The sequence below is a fragment of the Aegilops tauschii genome, chromosome 3, assembly GCF_002575655.3.
Source record: "Aegilops tauschii subsp. strangulata cultivar AL8/78 chromosome 3, Aet v6.0, whole genome shotgun sequence".
Classification (NCBI taxonomy): domain Eukaryota; kingdom Viridiplantae; phylum Streptophyta; class Magnoliopsida; order Poales; family Poaceae; genus Aegilops; species Aegilops tauschii.
In genome coordinates this window covers 88,231,246-88,248,295 of record NC_053037.3, presented here as the reverse complement: position 1 = coordinate 88,248,295, position 17,050 = coordinate 88,231,246, and the positions used below count along the sequence as shown (strand labels likewise).

General features: G+C 44.5%; 1 pseudogene; it reads left to right on the top strand.

Moving 5' to 3' along the window:
- The first annotated feature begins 3,918 nt into the window (after nucleotides 1–3,918).
- On the top strand, nucleotides 3,919–5,315 carry LOC109776865 (probable F-box protein At4g22165; annotated as a pseudogene).
- Nucleotides 5,316–17,050: the final 11,735 nt, after the last annotated feature.

The following is a 17,050-nucleotide window of genomic DNA, read 5'->3' as shown; positions in this document are numbered from 1 at the left end:
GGATCAATTGTAGCCTCTTTCGATAAGTAAGAGTGTCGAACCCAACGAGGAGCTAAAGGTAGAACAAATATTCCCTCAAGTTCTATCGACCACCGATACAACTCTACGCACGCTTAACGTTCGCTTTACCTAGAACAAGTATGAAACTAGAAGTACTTTGTAGGTGTTTTTGGATAGGTTTGCAAGAAGATAAAGAGCGCGTAAATAAAAAGTAGGGGTTGATTAGGTAAAGAAGCAATAAATTTAGTATAGCGAGTGTGGAAAAGTGGTGGTAGGAGTTGTGAAATTGTCCCTAAGCAATTGACTACTTTACTAGACCGATAGCAAGTTTTATGTGGGAGAGGCCACTGCTAGCATGTCATCCCTGACTTGGAATTCTATGCACTTATGATTGGAACTATTAGCAAGCATCCGCAACTACTAACATTCATTAAGGTAAAACCCAACCATAGCATTAAGATATATTGGTCCCCCTTCAATCCTATATGCATCAATTTCTATGCTAGGTAGAAGCTTCTGTCACTCTTGCCCTCCAATACATAGTCCTATCAACATACAACTAACGCTATGGTGTGATCCATGCGCGCGCTCATATGATGGGCACCAAAGGACAGCGACATAACCACAAGCAAATTAAATCAATCATAGCAATTCATCAACCACCGATAGGACAACGAAAATCTACTCAGACATCATAGGATGGCAACACATCATTGGATAATAATATGAAGCACAAAGCACCATGTTCAAGTAGAGGGTACAGCGGGTTGCGGGAGAGTGGACCGCTGTAGATAGAGGGGGGAAGGTGATGGAGATGTTGGTGAAGATGGCGTAGGTGTTGGTGAAGATCGCGGTGATGATGATGGCCCCGGCGGCATTCCGGCGCCACCGGAAGCGAGGGGGAGAGAGCCCCCTCCTTCTTCCTCTTCCTTGCCCTTCTCCCTAGATGGGAGAAGGGTTTCCCCTCTGGTCCATGGTCTCCATGGCTTGGGAGGGGCGAGAGCCCCTCCGAGATTTGATCTGTCTCTCTGTCTCTCTCTGTTTCTGCGCTCTAGGATTCTGCCCTTTCACCGTTTTTTTTATAACCGGAGATCAGTAACTCCGATTGGGCTGAATTTTGGACACGATCTCTATCCGGAAATTAGCTTTCTTGCAGCGAAAGAAGGGCTCCAACCGCCTTACGGGGTGGCCATGAGGGTCCAGGTCGCGCCTGACCCCCTGGGGCGCGCCCCCTGCCTCCTGGCCCCCTCGGGCATCGTATCGCGTTGATTCTTCTTCCCAAAAATCACAAATATTCCAAAAAAAATCTTTGTCAGTTTTTATCCTGTGTGGACTCCGTTTGATATGGATTTTCTGTGAAACAAAAAACATGCAACAAACAGGAACTGGGCACTGGATCAATATGTTAGTCCCAAAAATAGTATAAAAATTTGCCAAAAGTATATGAAACTTGTATAATATTGGCATGGAACAATCAAAAATTATAGATACAACGGAGACGTATCAGGTGGCGCCAGGGCTCTCGTCGCTGTTGCTCCAGTGCTGGTACGCTGGGGCGGCAGCCCTAGGCTGCGGTGGACTCGTCCTCTTCTTCCCGGGGCAGAGGCGCAATGAGGAGGCTGGTCGGGCACCACGGTTGTGTGTTGTGGTATCCCGGCGGTGATGTTGCACTCCCTGGCCGTGAGGGTGGCGGGTTTGTGGCGGGTGGATGCGGGCCCTGGTCTCCCTCGACCAGGGGTTGTGGTGGGCATGCCGGTTAGCGGCGCGGTGGCATCCGGCTCCCCCTTCTTCACGGTGATGGCCCTAGGTGGCAGCTTTGCCCCCCATCAAGTTTGCTGGACTTCAAAAATTGATGTACACGGCCGAGGAGAAATCCGGCGCGGCTGCTGCTGCGGGCAACAACGACGCTTGTGGGCGCCTCTCCTCCCTGGGGGCGTTGTCATGGCCATGTCCATCCCCTGTTCTGACACCGGGGGAAACCCTAGGCTCGATTCACCGGGCGAAGCAGCGGCGACGTCTCAGCACCGTCCCCTTCTTTGAGGCGCTGCCTAGGTACTCGGGGTGCGTCAGAGGAGGAGCTGGTGGGATGCCTCGCTTGCCTCGACGGCGAGTCTTGGGGTGTCAAGTTTTCATGTGTGGGTTGTCGCTCTGGGTAGGTACATGTAAAGCTTTGCTTTAAGATGAGAGCATGAACATTCTACATGGAGTTTCTTTTTGTTCTTCTTCGACGACAATCATTAGGACAGGATCCGGGTTGGCAACCTGAGATTAACATGATGGACGTTGCTTATTTCTCTTGCCTCTTAGGCATATTTGCTTCTTGTCTGTACTCAGACCCGTGCCTTCTTCGGCTGCATTGATTGATATAATGTGTACCATGTTGACCTCTGTTTGGTGAAATATTTATGTATTGACATATGTATGCCTTATTGTATCTTGTATTCTCTCTTCTTTTGATGAGTACTTGTATTTATTGTGATGTCCAACTTCTTACCGACATATGACACTTGCGTGTATGATATTAGTCATATATTGGGGTGGTTAGTATGCGCTTCTATCCATAGTGGAGATTGCAAAGTCTTCATTGGGCTAGGACCGCATATTAACCGTTACATGTGGCTTCAGTGGCATGATGCCTGACATGGGAGGTGGCTAGGGTAATAACATGGGTGGCATGAGAGGTGGCTACAGTGTGCACGTGGGTGGCATGGGAGGTGCCTATGGTGGTAACATGGGTGGCATGGGAGGTGGCTTCGATGAAGGTGGTGGCATAGATGGATCACAAGGCAATGTTCACAATGTGTCAAATGACAACGATGAGAAAGGAGACAACGAAGATCTTCAAGGCAACTCTTGAAGCCAATAATGATTATCAAGCCAATGTTCACAATGAGTCAAGTGACAACGGAGAAGATGAAAATTGAGATGCCATGTTTATCTTTATGTTTATTTGCCATTTTATTTGTGGTTCATGAACTATGTTTGCTATGATGCACTATGAGACCATAATTTTGCTATGTTGATGTTGAATTTGGTATTCCCTCCTATCAATACTATTTGTCGCTCAAACAGATGTATCTCATGTTTGTGATGATTTTGGTTTAAATATGCGCGGCTATAGTGCTGTTGTGCAACTGACCTATTTTTTACATTATCTGTTGGAGCGGATGTCGTGTGGCTGCCCTATTTTACATTATCGATTGGAGTTGAACGTTTCTAATGATATAAAGAATCATTTTTTGGGTGATGTATATTTTATTTTAATCACTTTTTAGTGATGTAAAATACATTGAGATGCTCTAATGAGGATTGGCACTACTAAAGAAAACCCAACATGTATTTTTTTATTTTGGCAAGGGCACTCCTCGTACCTGTCCCAGGCCTATTAACCAAACCACCCAGCCGTCGTCGCAGCCGCTCGCCGAAGCACTGCCTCCGACGAATCCCCACCTCTACCGTCATCCTGCTGCTATACAATCCCACCTCCACATGCCCTCCAGCCACCGCTGTATCATTCCCGATTCGTTACCGCATCTGACGACGAAGGCTGAGAGAATCCCCACCTCCCCGCAATCCTCTGTATCCTCGTGGTTCGTGGAGCTAGGTTGCTGAGCCTGCTACTCTCTCTCGGGATAGTTCTGTTCTTCGGTCTCTCGGATTTGATTCAGTCCTGTCGAGGAGAACCGGCAGTGCTCGGAGTTCTTTGGGCAACCGGATCGATTCAAAGTTTGAACCTTTTTTGGGAGTGGCGTAATAGGAGTCGGATTTCCGTCACAGAATCAGCTCGCAGCAGAGGAGGGGAGGCCACCCATAAGTACGCCCAAGAGCCTGCCTGGCCATGTCTCCGTGTGGCCCATCCAGGATTGCAACCTTCCCACAAGCAATCGTTGTTCTGAAAGAGCCGATTTATTATCTCCAATGGGTGGTAGCCGTAGCGTGTCCAAGATTTCGAGTCTAGCCATCCACCGGAGGAATCTGTGTTCTCTGGTCTTCATCAGAGTGCCTAAGCTGCTAGGTCTTCTACCTTCCGGTTGTCCGACGAAATTCCTCAAAGAAGATACCCATGGACCACCGATGGAGGTTGCAGTTGCCGAATTACCCGTGCTGCCACAAGATGTCCTGATGTCCATATTTGCACACCTGGAGATCCCTGACCTGATGCGTGCCAGCTCCATCTTCTCCTCGTGGCGCTCCGTGTATTCCCGCCTGCGCAACCTTGAGCAGTACCAGCAGCGCCAGACGTCGTGCCTCTTCTACACATCTGAATCTGCTGGTGAAAGCGTTGCGTGCCTCTACAGCCTCTTGGAGAAGAGGTCATACAAGTTGACTCCCTCCCGAAGCCACCTATTCGCGGCAGGTATCTGATTGGGTCATCAAATGGCTGGCTGGTTACTGCTGATGAGAGATCCGAGATGCATATTCTCAATCCCATCACTTGTGAACAGATCGCTCTCCCGTCGGTGATCACCATCACGCATGTGACTCCTGTTTTTGATGAAACAGTTGCCTTATGTAAGTACATTTACTCTCGTGACACAGCGGAGCACCGTAGTACCACCAGCCCTCAACCCGTTGATCTTGGCGAGCTGTGACACTACCTCCTGAAAAAGGCATTTGTATTTTATGATGCATCTGCAGGAGGCTATATTGTGGTGCTTATTCACAATCCAGATGGGCAGCTCTCATTTGCTTGGTTAGGGGATGACAAGTGGACCTGGCTGAAACCACATTGTTTTTTTCAAGACTGCTTGTACAAAGACGGTAAGTTATATGCAGTGACATTGCTAGGAGAAATTCACGTCTTCAATCCCAGAGGCCCTGTGGTCACAGCAAAGGTAATTAGAGGCTGCGCAAATAAGTACAGTTGTCGAACAATTTACATTGTTCAGGCTCCATGTGGGGATCTGATGCAAGTTTTTAGATCACAAGATGTGGTTGATTATGATCCACGTGCTGACAATGCAACACATGTGCACTATACTGATGGGATAAAAATATTTAAAGTTGAGACTATGCCTGAAAAGCTTATGGAAATAAATAGCTTGATGGATCATGTGTTGCTGGTTGGGCTGAACCAATCACTTTGTCTCAGTGCTGAAGAATATCCACAGTTGAAGGCAAACACCATCTACGTTGCTGATGACCATGAGTATCTAAATTATTACAAGAATAACCGCCGTGACATTGCAGCTTTTGACTTGACATATAACAGTAGTGAGGAACTTGTCTCCCCTCAGCTTTGGTCCAACTGGCCTACTCCCATATGGATAACCCCCAGTCTTACAAAACAGCATCCAACATTGGACAGACAATGAGTTTTCTTCATGTCCAGATAATATAATTGTATAGCAGATATAATGAAAATGTTTTGTATGGAAGGAAAAGGGAATAAGTTATGCTCATTGATATTGAGGAAATTACAGTTGGTGAGAGTCGGGGTTTAAAAGCCAGTTGTAAGCTCTGCATCAAATAGTGCATATTCCTTTGTTGCTTAAGATTGGTTGCATGGAGAAGATAAATGCGACATGTATTATAGTCTTATAGATAAGCTTCAAATGTATGTAATTTTCCTTGAATGCACCTTAGTGGCATGTTTATGTATATTATAATGGGGTTATGGTTTTGAGAACTATAATTCACGTCACTTGCTGGTGGATGTGAAGTGGTTATTTAGAAATTTAATTTACACAGTGATCTTATTTTTGTGGTCAAAAGCTGCATATTCCTATGTTGCTTAGATTAGGTGTCACCCAATTTACTATAAGGTCAGGCCAACCTTTCCATTTCAGTTTCACCTTCCTGCTTTATACAATAGCGTGTGGGATTAAGTTTGTGTTACAGGAAACACACACAACTAGTTTGGAGATGAAGGTCTTCACATAAATGGCCATAGGACAGGCAGATCATGATGTTTTTGGCATCTTCATCAGTACTTTGATGGAGAATTATGAGGGCATGTTACTGCCTTTTTTGCTTGTCTATGTTTAGTTTATTTTTCTTTTGACTCTAGCAGCACCCTATTTTCTGTTATCTTTCACTTCGCTGCATCCGTTAAAGATCCACGGTGAGCATCAATACATTTCCTCACAATGGCCTTTCTCCAGAAAATATGATAAGCCATGCGGGCAACGTTCCGAGAATATACATCTCTACGGCTGAATTTCTTGAAAAGAGGAATTATCTTTTCACTTCATTAACCATATTTTATTTATGCATTATCATTGGTACATTCCTGCAGTCAGTGCAATCCAGATAGATGTAACAGAGGCACCCACTTATGGTGGCTCCATCAATCTATCCCCATCTTGCTCGGTTTGTGCTGTAGTTCCAAACTGCAGTTAATTGTGTAAGCAAGAAGAAGGCGGCAACTTAGGCAAGTGATTCATCTATTCTATTTGCTGTGAAAATATTGTTGAAGTACGTATCTGTTAGTGTTATTTTTGCATCAGCAATCCATCAATGCACTCTTCTTTATTAGTAATACGGTAATCGATTGTATGCTTTTAGCCGTATTGGAGAACACTCATTTTACACACAGGGATAGTTGCTCATTGACTTCAAGCGATCTTGCTTAATGTAGTGAATGCTATTGCACGAATCCACACTGTGTTGCAAGCCTGATGTTGAAGATATTCAGAAGGCAAAATAATCAACCTAAAGGATCTGATCCTTCAATTTTAAAGAACTTCTGAAATCACTCAGTTATGGTAGAGGCTTGTGATTGCTCACCAAGTCTTGAACCATCACAGTACAAGCAAAAAGAATCCATATTGCCCTCAGTATTTGGTTCAGAATATCAGTAAAAGTGGAAACCCTCAGATGTGAGGTGCAAGAATCTGAGACGAGTAGGTTCCGATGCTGCTGATCTTGCAATTTCAAACAGGAGAAGTTTGAGCCAGAAGGATAGACCAATGATGTTCTTCGGCTTTGGCCCTTGGTCTTTCTTTTGACATGTAAAACTTTTTCCATTTTTTTAGGGACAACCTTTTCTATCTTTTCAATATATTGAATGAAGGAAATATGCCCTAGAGGCAATAATAAAGTATTATTTATTTCCTTATATCATGATAAATGTTTATTATTCATGCTAGAATTATATTAACCGGAAACATAATACATGTGTGAATACATAGACAAACAGAGTGTCACTAGTATGCCTCTACTGGACTAGCTCGTTAATCAAAGATGGTTATGTTTCCTAGCCATAGACATGAGTTGTCATTTGATTAACGGGATCACCTCATTAGGAGAATGACGTGATTGACTTGACCCATTCCGTTAGCCTAGCACTCGATCGTTTAGTATGTTGCTATTGCTTTCTTCATGACTTATACATGTTCCTATGACTATGAGATTATGCAACTCCCGTTTACCGGAGGAACACTTTGTGTGCTACCAAACGTCACAACGTAACTGGGTGATTATAAAGGTGCTCTACAGGTGTCTCCAAAGGTACTTGTTGGGTTGGCGTATTTCGAGATTAGGATTTGTCACTCCGATTGTCGGAGAGGTATCTCTGGGCCCACTCGGTAATGCACATCACTATAAGCCTTGCAAGCATTTTAACTAATGAGTTAGTTGCGGGATGATGTATTACGGAACGAGTAAAGAGACTTGTCGGTAACGAGATTGAACTTGGCGGTTTTTTTAAAGCCATTAAGCTAGGCATAAAGTGGTCAAGTAATGGATCCACCCGGATCCCAAGGTATATCAAAGCCAATTTTAATTAACAATGATTTAGCATTTAGTAGTGAGCACAAGGTAACATATATCATGTAATGACGAAGTCTAACTCTCTTCCTATGCATCGGCATGTCATAAAAGAACAATTCATGCACACACAGTCAAGGCCAATGCATAGTATAAACAGTTTCTTGCAATTTTTTCGTGTTGGAAACATAAAGAGGCGGAGATGTAGTTCCTCTCTCATAATAATTGCAAGTAGGAGCAGCAAGCACATGCATATTATATTCATCAAAATCATCATGTACAACGGTAAAAGGCAACCCATCAACATAATCCTTAATAAGAGCAAACTTCTCCGATATAGTGTAGTTTGGAGAATTCAAAAAGATAATAGTACTATCATGTGTGGGTGCAATAGCAACAATTTCATGTTTAACATAAGGAACTATAGCAAGTTCATCTCCATAAGCATCATTCATATTGGCATCATGGCCACAAGCATAGCAACCATCATCAAAAAGGGTTATTTCAAAAGAATCAACGGGATCATAACAATCATCATAGCAATCATCCTTCGGTAAGCACGAAGGAAAATTAAACAATGTATGAGTTGAAGAGTTACTATCATTAGAAGGTGGGCACAGGTAGCTAATCCGCTCTTCCTCCTTTTGTTCTTCGCTCTCCTCGTCATCTTTTTCATCCAATGAGCTCACAGTTTCATCAATTTCTTCTTCCATAGACTCCTGCAAAATATTAAACTCTTCTTGGACAGTGGAGGAGTCCTCCATATATGGTTTAACATAAGCATTAGAAGCATAATTATCATAGCAATATTTAAGTATGGTAAAATTTTCAGATTTGTAAAGAGTAGCATCATACTTTTCAATCAAAGAAGCAATTTTCATAAGCACCCTTAAAAGCAACAAATTCTTCAATTTGTTGAACATCATAGTAATTATAAACACCCTTAGCATACAAAGATACGATTCCATTATCACTAAACTCACATTGGTAGGGAAGGTGTTTCTTAGGGTTTTCGGAACAACAAGTAACATCATATATTTCACATAAATTCCAAGCATAGCATTGCAAACGATGAATTTGATCCAGTAAAAGTTTCCCCTTTTTGAGATATGCGGTGTCGCACATAACAAGCATGCTCATCTAAAGATTTGCCCTCAACTAAGCTAGTTGGGGTTTGAGCACGAGCACATAGGGATCGAAGATGATCCAAGTAAAAAGCTTCAGGAGTGTGATAGATTTTGAGTGGTTCTTCAACCATTGGTTCAGTAGGTACAACTAATTTTTTTGGTATTTTGCGTTTCCTACCCATAACTAAATATAGAAAACAAGAGCACAAAATAAAAACTACTTAGTGATCAAGCAAACAAGCACACACGAGAATATTCACCCCACGCTATTGCTCCCCGGCAACGGCGCCAGAAAAAGGTTTTGATAACCCACAAGTATACGGGATCAATTGTAGCCTCTTTCGATAAGTAAGAGTGTCGAACCCAACGAGGAGCTAAAGGTAGAACAAATATTCCCTCAAGTTCTATCGACCGCCGATACAACTCTACGCATGCTTAACGTTCGCTTTACCTAGAACAAGTATGAAACTAGAAGTACTTTGTAGGTGTTTTTGGATAGGTTTGCAAGAAGATAAAGAGCGCGTAAATAAAAAGTAGGGGTTGATTAGGTAAAGAAGCAATAAAGTTAGTATAGCGAGTGTGGAAAAGTGGTGGTAGGAGTTGTGAAATTGTCCCTAAGCAATTGACTACTTTACTAGACCGATAGCAAGTTTTATGTGGGAGAGGCCACTGCTAGCATGTCATCCCTGACTTGGAATTCTATGCACTTATGATTGGAACTATTAGCAAGCATCCGCAACTACTAACGTTCATTAAGGTAAAACCCAACCATAGAATTAAGATATATTGGTCCCCCTTCAATCCCGTATGCATCAATTTCTATGCTAGGTAGAAGCTTCTGTCACTCTTGCCCTCCAATACATAGTCATATCAACATACAACTAACCCTATGGTGTGATCCACGCGCGCGCTCATATGATGGGCACCAAAGGACAGCAACATAACCACAATCAAATTAAATCAATCGTAGCAATTCATCAACCACCGATAGGACAAATCTACTCAGACATCATAGGATGGCAACACATCACTGGATAATAATATGAAGCATAAAGCACCATGTTCAAGTAGAGGGTACAGCGGGTTGCGGGAGAGTGGACCACTGTAGATAGAGGGGGGAAAGTGATGGAGATGTTGGTGAAGATGGCGTTGGTGTTGGTGAAGATCGTGGTGATGATGATGGCCCCGGCGGCATTCCGGCGCCACCGGAAGCGAGGGGGGACAGCCCCCTCCTTCTTCTTCTTCCTTGACCTTCTCCCTAGATGGGAGAAGGGTTTCCCCTCTGGTCCATGGTCTCCATGGCGTGGGAGGGGCGAGAGCCCCTCCGAGATTGGATCTGTCTCTCTCTGTTTCTGCGCTCTGGGATTCTGCCCTTTCACCATTTCTTTTATAACCGGAGATCCGTAACCCCGATTGGGCTGAATTTTGGACACGATCTCTATCCAGAAATTAGCTTTCTTGCGGCGAAAGAAGGGCTCCAACCGCCTTACGGGGTGGCCACGAGGGTCCAGGGCGCGCCTGACCCCCTGGGGCGCGCCCCCTGCCTCGTGGCCCCCTCGGGCATCGTATCGCGTTGATTCTTCTTCCCAAAAATCACAAATATTCCAAAAAAAATCTCCGTCAGTTTTTATCCCGTTTGGACTCCGTTTGATATGGATTTTCTGCGAAACAAAAAACATGCAACAAACAGGAACTGGCACTAGGCACTGGATCAATATGTTAGTCCCAAAAATAGTATAAAAAGTTGCCAAAATATATGAAAGTTGTAGAATATTGGCATGGAACAATCAAAAATTATAGATACGACGGAGACGTATCAGCATCCCCAAGCTTAATTCCTGCTCGTCCTCGAGTAGGTAAATGATAAAAAGGATAATTTTTCACGTGGAATGCTACTTAGCATAATCTTGATCATGTAATCTAATCATGGCATGAATATTAAGACACGAGTGATTCAAGGCAATAGTCTATCATTTGACATAAAAACAGTAATACTTCAAGCCTACTAATAAAGCAATCATGTCTTTTCAAAATAACATGGCCAAAGAAAGTTATCCCTACAAAATCATATAGTCTGGCTATGCTCCATCTTCACCACACAAAATATTCAAATCATGCACAACCCCGATGACAAGCCGAGCAATTGGTTCATACTTTTTAACGCGCTTCCGCTTTTTCAACCCTCACGCAATACATGAGCGCAAGCCATGGACATAGCACTATAGGTGGAATAGAATAATATGATGGGGTTATGTGGAGAAGACAAAAAAGGAGAAAGTCTCACATCGACGCGGCTAATCAACTGGCTATGGAGATGCCCATCAATTGATGTCAATGCAAGGAGTAGGGATTGCCATGCAACGGATGCACTAGAGCTATAAGTATATGAAAGCTCAAACTGAAAACTAAGCGGGTGTGCATCCAACTTGCTTGCTCATGAAGACCTCGGGCATTTGAGGAATCCCATCATCGGAATATACAAGCCAAGTTCTATAATGAAAATTCCCACTAGTATATGAAAGTGATAACTCAAGAGACTCTCTATGTGAAGAACATGGTGCTACTTTGAAGCACAAGTGTGGTAAAAGGATAGTAACATTGCCCCTTTTTCTTTTCTTTTTCTCTTTTTTTTCTTTTTTTGCGGGCTTCTTTGGCCCCCTTTTTTCTATTTAGGCTTCTTTGGTCTCTCTTTTTTTGGGGGGGCAATGCTCTAATAATGATGATCATCACAGTTTTATTCACTTACAACTCAATATTACAACTCGATGCTCGAACAAAGATATGACTCTATATGAATGCCTCCGGCGGTGTACCGGGACGTACAATGATCTAGCATAGCAATGATATCAAAAAACGGACAAGCCATGAAAACATCATGTTAGCTATCTTACGATCATGCAAAGCAATATGACAATAAATGCTCAAGTCATGTATATCATGATGATGGAAGTTGCATGGCAATATATCTCGGAATGGCTATGGAAATGCCATGATAGGTAGTGTGACGCCCCAAGACCGGCGCTCCAGATGCCTTGCATGTTTTGCATGTCAGCTCTGTTATTTATTTGTTTGTTGAATTCATCATGTCATCATTTGCATCGCATCAGCACACCATTGCCGTCATGTTTTAAAGCTTGCATTCGTTCGTAGTTGCCGCGTCCCCCCTTGCCTTCGTTTATCGTTCCGAGACCAACCGGGTTTTTCGAGCCCCTCTTGTCTGATCGCCTAGCCTCACCACACAGTGCACAAATTTCCCCTCTCGAGCGCGTCTGAAACTTCCCCGAACCCGACCCACTCAGTCGTTACTGTTGGGTCCGGATCATCCCAAACAACTATAAAACATCTCCGTTTTCTTATTTAGACTCCCTAACCCATTAATTCTCGACCGCCCGATTACGATCGGACGGACCGGATTAACCATACCCTAATCCCCTACCTATATATATAGTCTAACCCTAGCCCTGTCCCATCCATCCTTTCCCATCGCGCCGCCACTAGCTCCACCTGGTCTCCCCCTTCCTCGGAATATTGACCAATCCACCCAATCGATCCTGCCAACACCTTCCTTGTTTTTCCCCAGACACTCAACCAGATCCACCTTCTCCTCCACGAAGCACTCCACTCCTCCCCTCGATCCCTCCAAGCTGCTGACCGAGGCCCCGAGCAGGAGCGCTCGGCCTCGTATTCTCGCGCGGCCAGCCGCCTCGACGGCGACCTCCAGGACCACCGCCGCGCCCTGCTTCTTCCTCCTCCTCGAGGAGATGCCCCTCGCCTCAAGCACGAGCGCTCCAAGGTCCGCCTTCTGCAGTTCGTCGTCGCCGGAGCTCCCCACCACCAGCAGGTTGCCGCACCTCTCCTCCGTCACCTCCTTCCTGTCGATCTCTCTCATCGGACTCCCTATGTCTCCTCTGTAACAGAGCCGCCGCCCTGAAGCTTCTCCTGCCCGAGCCCAGCCTGCTCCCCCCCGCTGAAGCCGCGCCAAGTTCTATCGCTGCTCTGCATCATTGCGTGCCGCTGATCCAGTGGCGCCCGTTCGCATCGGATCCGCCGGCTCCGTCCCGTTTTGGGTCTTCCCCGCCTCAAGTTGCGTCGCCCTCGCCGGAGAACGCGCCAAGTCCGCCGCCTCGCCATCGCCCGTCGCCGGCCTCTGCTTCCCCTGCAATGAGCAGTAGCCGCTGCATCGCCTCCCGCCTACGCCCGTTGACCGCTTCAGCAATCCACGTGGGCCCCGTGTCGCCAGCCAGCTCCAAGGCCTAGCCTGCTTCCCCTCCAGATCTGCCTCAGCCGCCACCATCGACCTGGGCCTCAGCCAGATGTGAGCAGCCGCCCGAACCCCCCTGTGCACTGTTGGCCCAAGTGCAGATTCGGCCCGTAGCTGTTTTTTTTCCAGTTCTCCGAATTTAGCATTATCCAGAAAACTGCATATTTACAGATTTCCCCTTGTTGTTCATGCATATAATAAATCACAAACCGTGCATCGGATTAAAATGTTTTATATATGTAAAATGCTTAGAATTTCATCTAGCTTCATAATATGCTACTTTCATCCATGTTTAAAATATTTAAACTTGCTGTTTGTTTAAATTTGTATAAATGCCATGTTAAAATGATTTATTTCATAACTAAATAACCATAGCTCGGATTTAAATAAACTTTAGATGTAAATGGGATAGAAAAATGCATAGATTAACTAGGTGCACTTTATTTTGCTGTTTAATAACATTAAAATTGTTTTTATGGCAGAACAGTACCAAATCTAAAATATGCACCTGAGGATTTTCCGGAATTGTTGTTTGTTGTTCCGGCCTCATTTAAACTTGCCTAGATAGGTAGTTTTCTTATGCCTCGCCTCTTGCCATGTTAATCAACATTTAATATTGTTGGGTACATAACCGGGAGAGAACTAAATAATCGTATGTGGTGTTTCGTCAATATGCAACTCGTTGCATATTGAGCTCCACTTAATTTGTAGTGTTGTTTGTTGCACTTTGCCATGCCATGCTCATTAAATCGGACATGCATCATACTTGATTGTGCATCATGCCATGTTTATGTGATGATTGTTTACTATTTTGCTTGCTTCTTTCCGGTTGCGCTTCTCCTTGATAGTTCCGGTTACGTTGCGATTGTGAGGATTCGTTCGACTACGTCCGTTTGTCTTCTTCATGGACTCGTTCTTCTTACTTGCGGGATTTCAGGCAAGATGACCATACCCTCGAAATCACTTCTATCTTTGCTTGCTAGTTGTTCGCTCTATTGCTATGCCGCGCTACCTACCACTTGCTATATCATGCCTCCCATATTGCCATGTCAAGCCTCTAACCCGCCTTTCCTAGCAAACCATTGTTTGGCTACGTTACCGCTTTTGCTCAGCCCCTCTTATAGCGTTGCTAGTTGCAGGTGAAGATGAAGTTTGTTCCATGTTGGAGCATGGATATGTTGGGATATCACAATATCTCTTATTTAATTAATGCATCTATATACTTGGTAAAGGGTGGAAGGCTCGGCCTTATGCCTGGTGTTTTGTTCCACTCTTGCCGCCCTAGTTTCCATCATACCGGTGTTATGTTCCTTGATTTTGCGTTCCTTACGCGGTTGGGGATTTATGGGACCCCCTTGACAGGTTGCTTTGAATAAAACTCCTCCAGCAAGGCCCAACCTTGGTTTTACCATTTGCTACCACCTATCCCCTTTTCCCTTGGGTTCTGCAGACTCAAGGTCATCTTTATTTAAACCCCCCCCCCCCCCGGGCCAGTGCTCCTCTGAGTGCTGGTCTGAACCGAGCAGACTGCGGGGCCACCTTGGGGAAACTTGAGGGTTGCTTTTACTCGTAGGATGTCTCATCCGGTGTGCCCTAAGAACGAGATATGTGCAGCTCCTATCGGGATTTGTCGGCACATTCGGGTGGTCTTGCTAGTCTTGTTTTACCATTGTCGAAACGTCTTGTAACCGGGATGCCGAGCCTGATCAGGTCTTACCGGGAGAAGGAATATCCTTCGTTGACCGTGAGAGCTTGTGATGGGCTAAGTTGGGACACCCCTGCAGGGTATAAACTTTCGAGAGCCATGCCCGCGGTTATGTGGCAGATGGGAAATTGTTAATGTCCGGTTGTAGAGAACTTGACACTTGACTTAATTAAAATGCATCAACCGCGTGTGTAGCCGTGATGGTCTCTTTTCGGCGGAGTCTGGGAAGTGAACACGGTCTTGTGTTATGCTTGAACGTAAGTAGTTTCAGGATCACTTCTTGATCACTTGTATCTTCTCGACCGTTGCGTTGCTTCTCTTCTCGCTCTTATTTGCGTATGTTAGCCACCATATATGCTTAGTGCTTGCTGCAGCTCCACCACATTACCCCCTTTCCTACCCATAAGCTTAAATAGTCTTGATCTCGCGGGTGTGAGATTGCTGAGTCCTCGTGACTCACAGATTCTACCAAAACAGTTGCAGGTGCCGAGGATACCAGTGCAGATGACGCAACCGAACTCAAGTGGGAGTTCGACGAGGACCTGGGTCGTTACTATGTTTCATTTCCTGATGATCAGTAGTGGAGCCCAGTTGGGACGATCGGGGATCTAGCATTTGGGGTTATCTTCTTTTATTTTGGTTCCGTAGTCAGACCTTGATTGTACTCTGAATGATGTATGTTTAATTTATGTATTGTGTGAAGTGGCGATTGTAAGCCAACCCTCTTTATCCCATTCTTGTTCATTACATGGGATTGTGTGAAGATGACCCTTCTTGCGACAAAACCTACAATGCGGTTATGCCTCTAAGTCATGCCTCGACACGTGAGAGATATAGCCGCATCGTGGGTGTTACAAGTTGGTAATCAGAGCCATCCCCGACTTAGGAGCCCCCTGCTTGATCAAATCGCTGACGTTGTTGAGTCTAGAACAAACTGTTTTGAGTCTTAGGATTTTATATATATATCGAAGAGTAGGATTCTTTTTACTCCTCAGTCCCTTCGTCGCTCTGGTGTGGCCTCCTGATGTAGATGTTTTGACTTTCCTCTCCCCCAATTTCACTAAAAAAATTAGGATCACGCAGGTATCTTGGAATCATTCCGATGGTTTTGTGACGAGAAGATTGTTCTTGGTGCCTCCTGACATTTAGGGGTTGTGGCAGTGTCCCGGGGAGTTGAGCTCCGAGGTGTTGTCGTCATAATTTTATCGTTGCAGTTCTAGAATACCTGAGTTTCGCCGACATCGAAAATCTCTTTTATGCAGTTGTTAGTGAGATCACCTCAACGCCACCCAGTACTGGGGCGGGAGTTCGGCAGTATTGCCATAACTCGTATAACGGATGCTTTTCGAAGGTTGAGGTACACGATTTCTGGAGTTTTCTTGGTTATGTGTTGACGGATGGATACAGCTGGATCTAGGTATTGTTAGTTTGGGTGAGATATATTGCGTCCCCTGTATCCCCAACACCTGATTGCATAACCAGAAAGTTTCGGGAGTTTATAAGTGGGAATTCAAGTGTCTCGTAGGATATCTTTCCAACACACACATGATACGATATGGGATCTATCATATGTTTGTTTCCGGCTTATTCTGCAAGCCAAATCCATTGTTTTTGTTTTGTTTTGTGGTATTCGAGTTGCTTCATTGTCAAGTGTTGATTCCATACCTTTTCTAAGCGGTGTTCTCATATTTCTATGTGGATGCTAATCCTTCTTGATCATCAAGGTTGTCTTTTCAATTCTTTTCAACCGGTGTGCTTCTCTTCAAGTGGATCCGATCATTTGAACATTCGCAAGATCATCCCTCAGTTTTTCTCAACGGTGTTTGTTTCAACCGTCCCAAGTGGCCTTTGTTTTTTTCGCCCTCCCACCCTTTTCTTCAAGGACTCGTATATCTCTAACCAAGTATCCAATTTATTGAGTGAAGTTTCTTCATTCTTTTCCTTTAATGTTTTATCCGGTGATTTCTCATGAAGACGCTAAGGAAGCTTCAACTTTATCATTGTTCCATTCTAATTTTCTTCTCCGGTGGATTTAATTCAAGATTTCGGTGTTGATCTTATCCCTTTTCCTCTTTTCACAATGTTTTCCCATTCCGGTGCACCAATTAATCATTCACCTCTCGCTATTCAATTGTTCCGGAGTGCTGAAGATATCTCAGAAGGCTCGTCTTTTCATTCAAGATCCGTTCAAGCTATCTCGAGGTTGTTATCTCATTCAAGCCATTTAATTCAACCGGCGCAATCTCT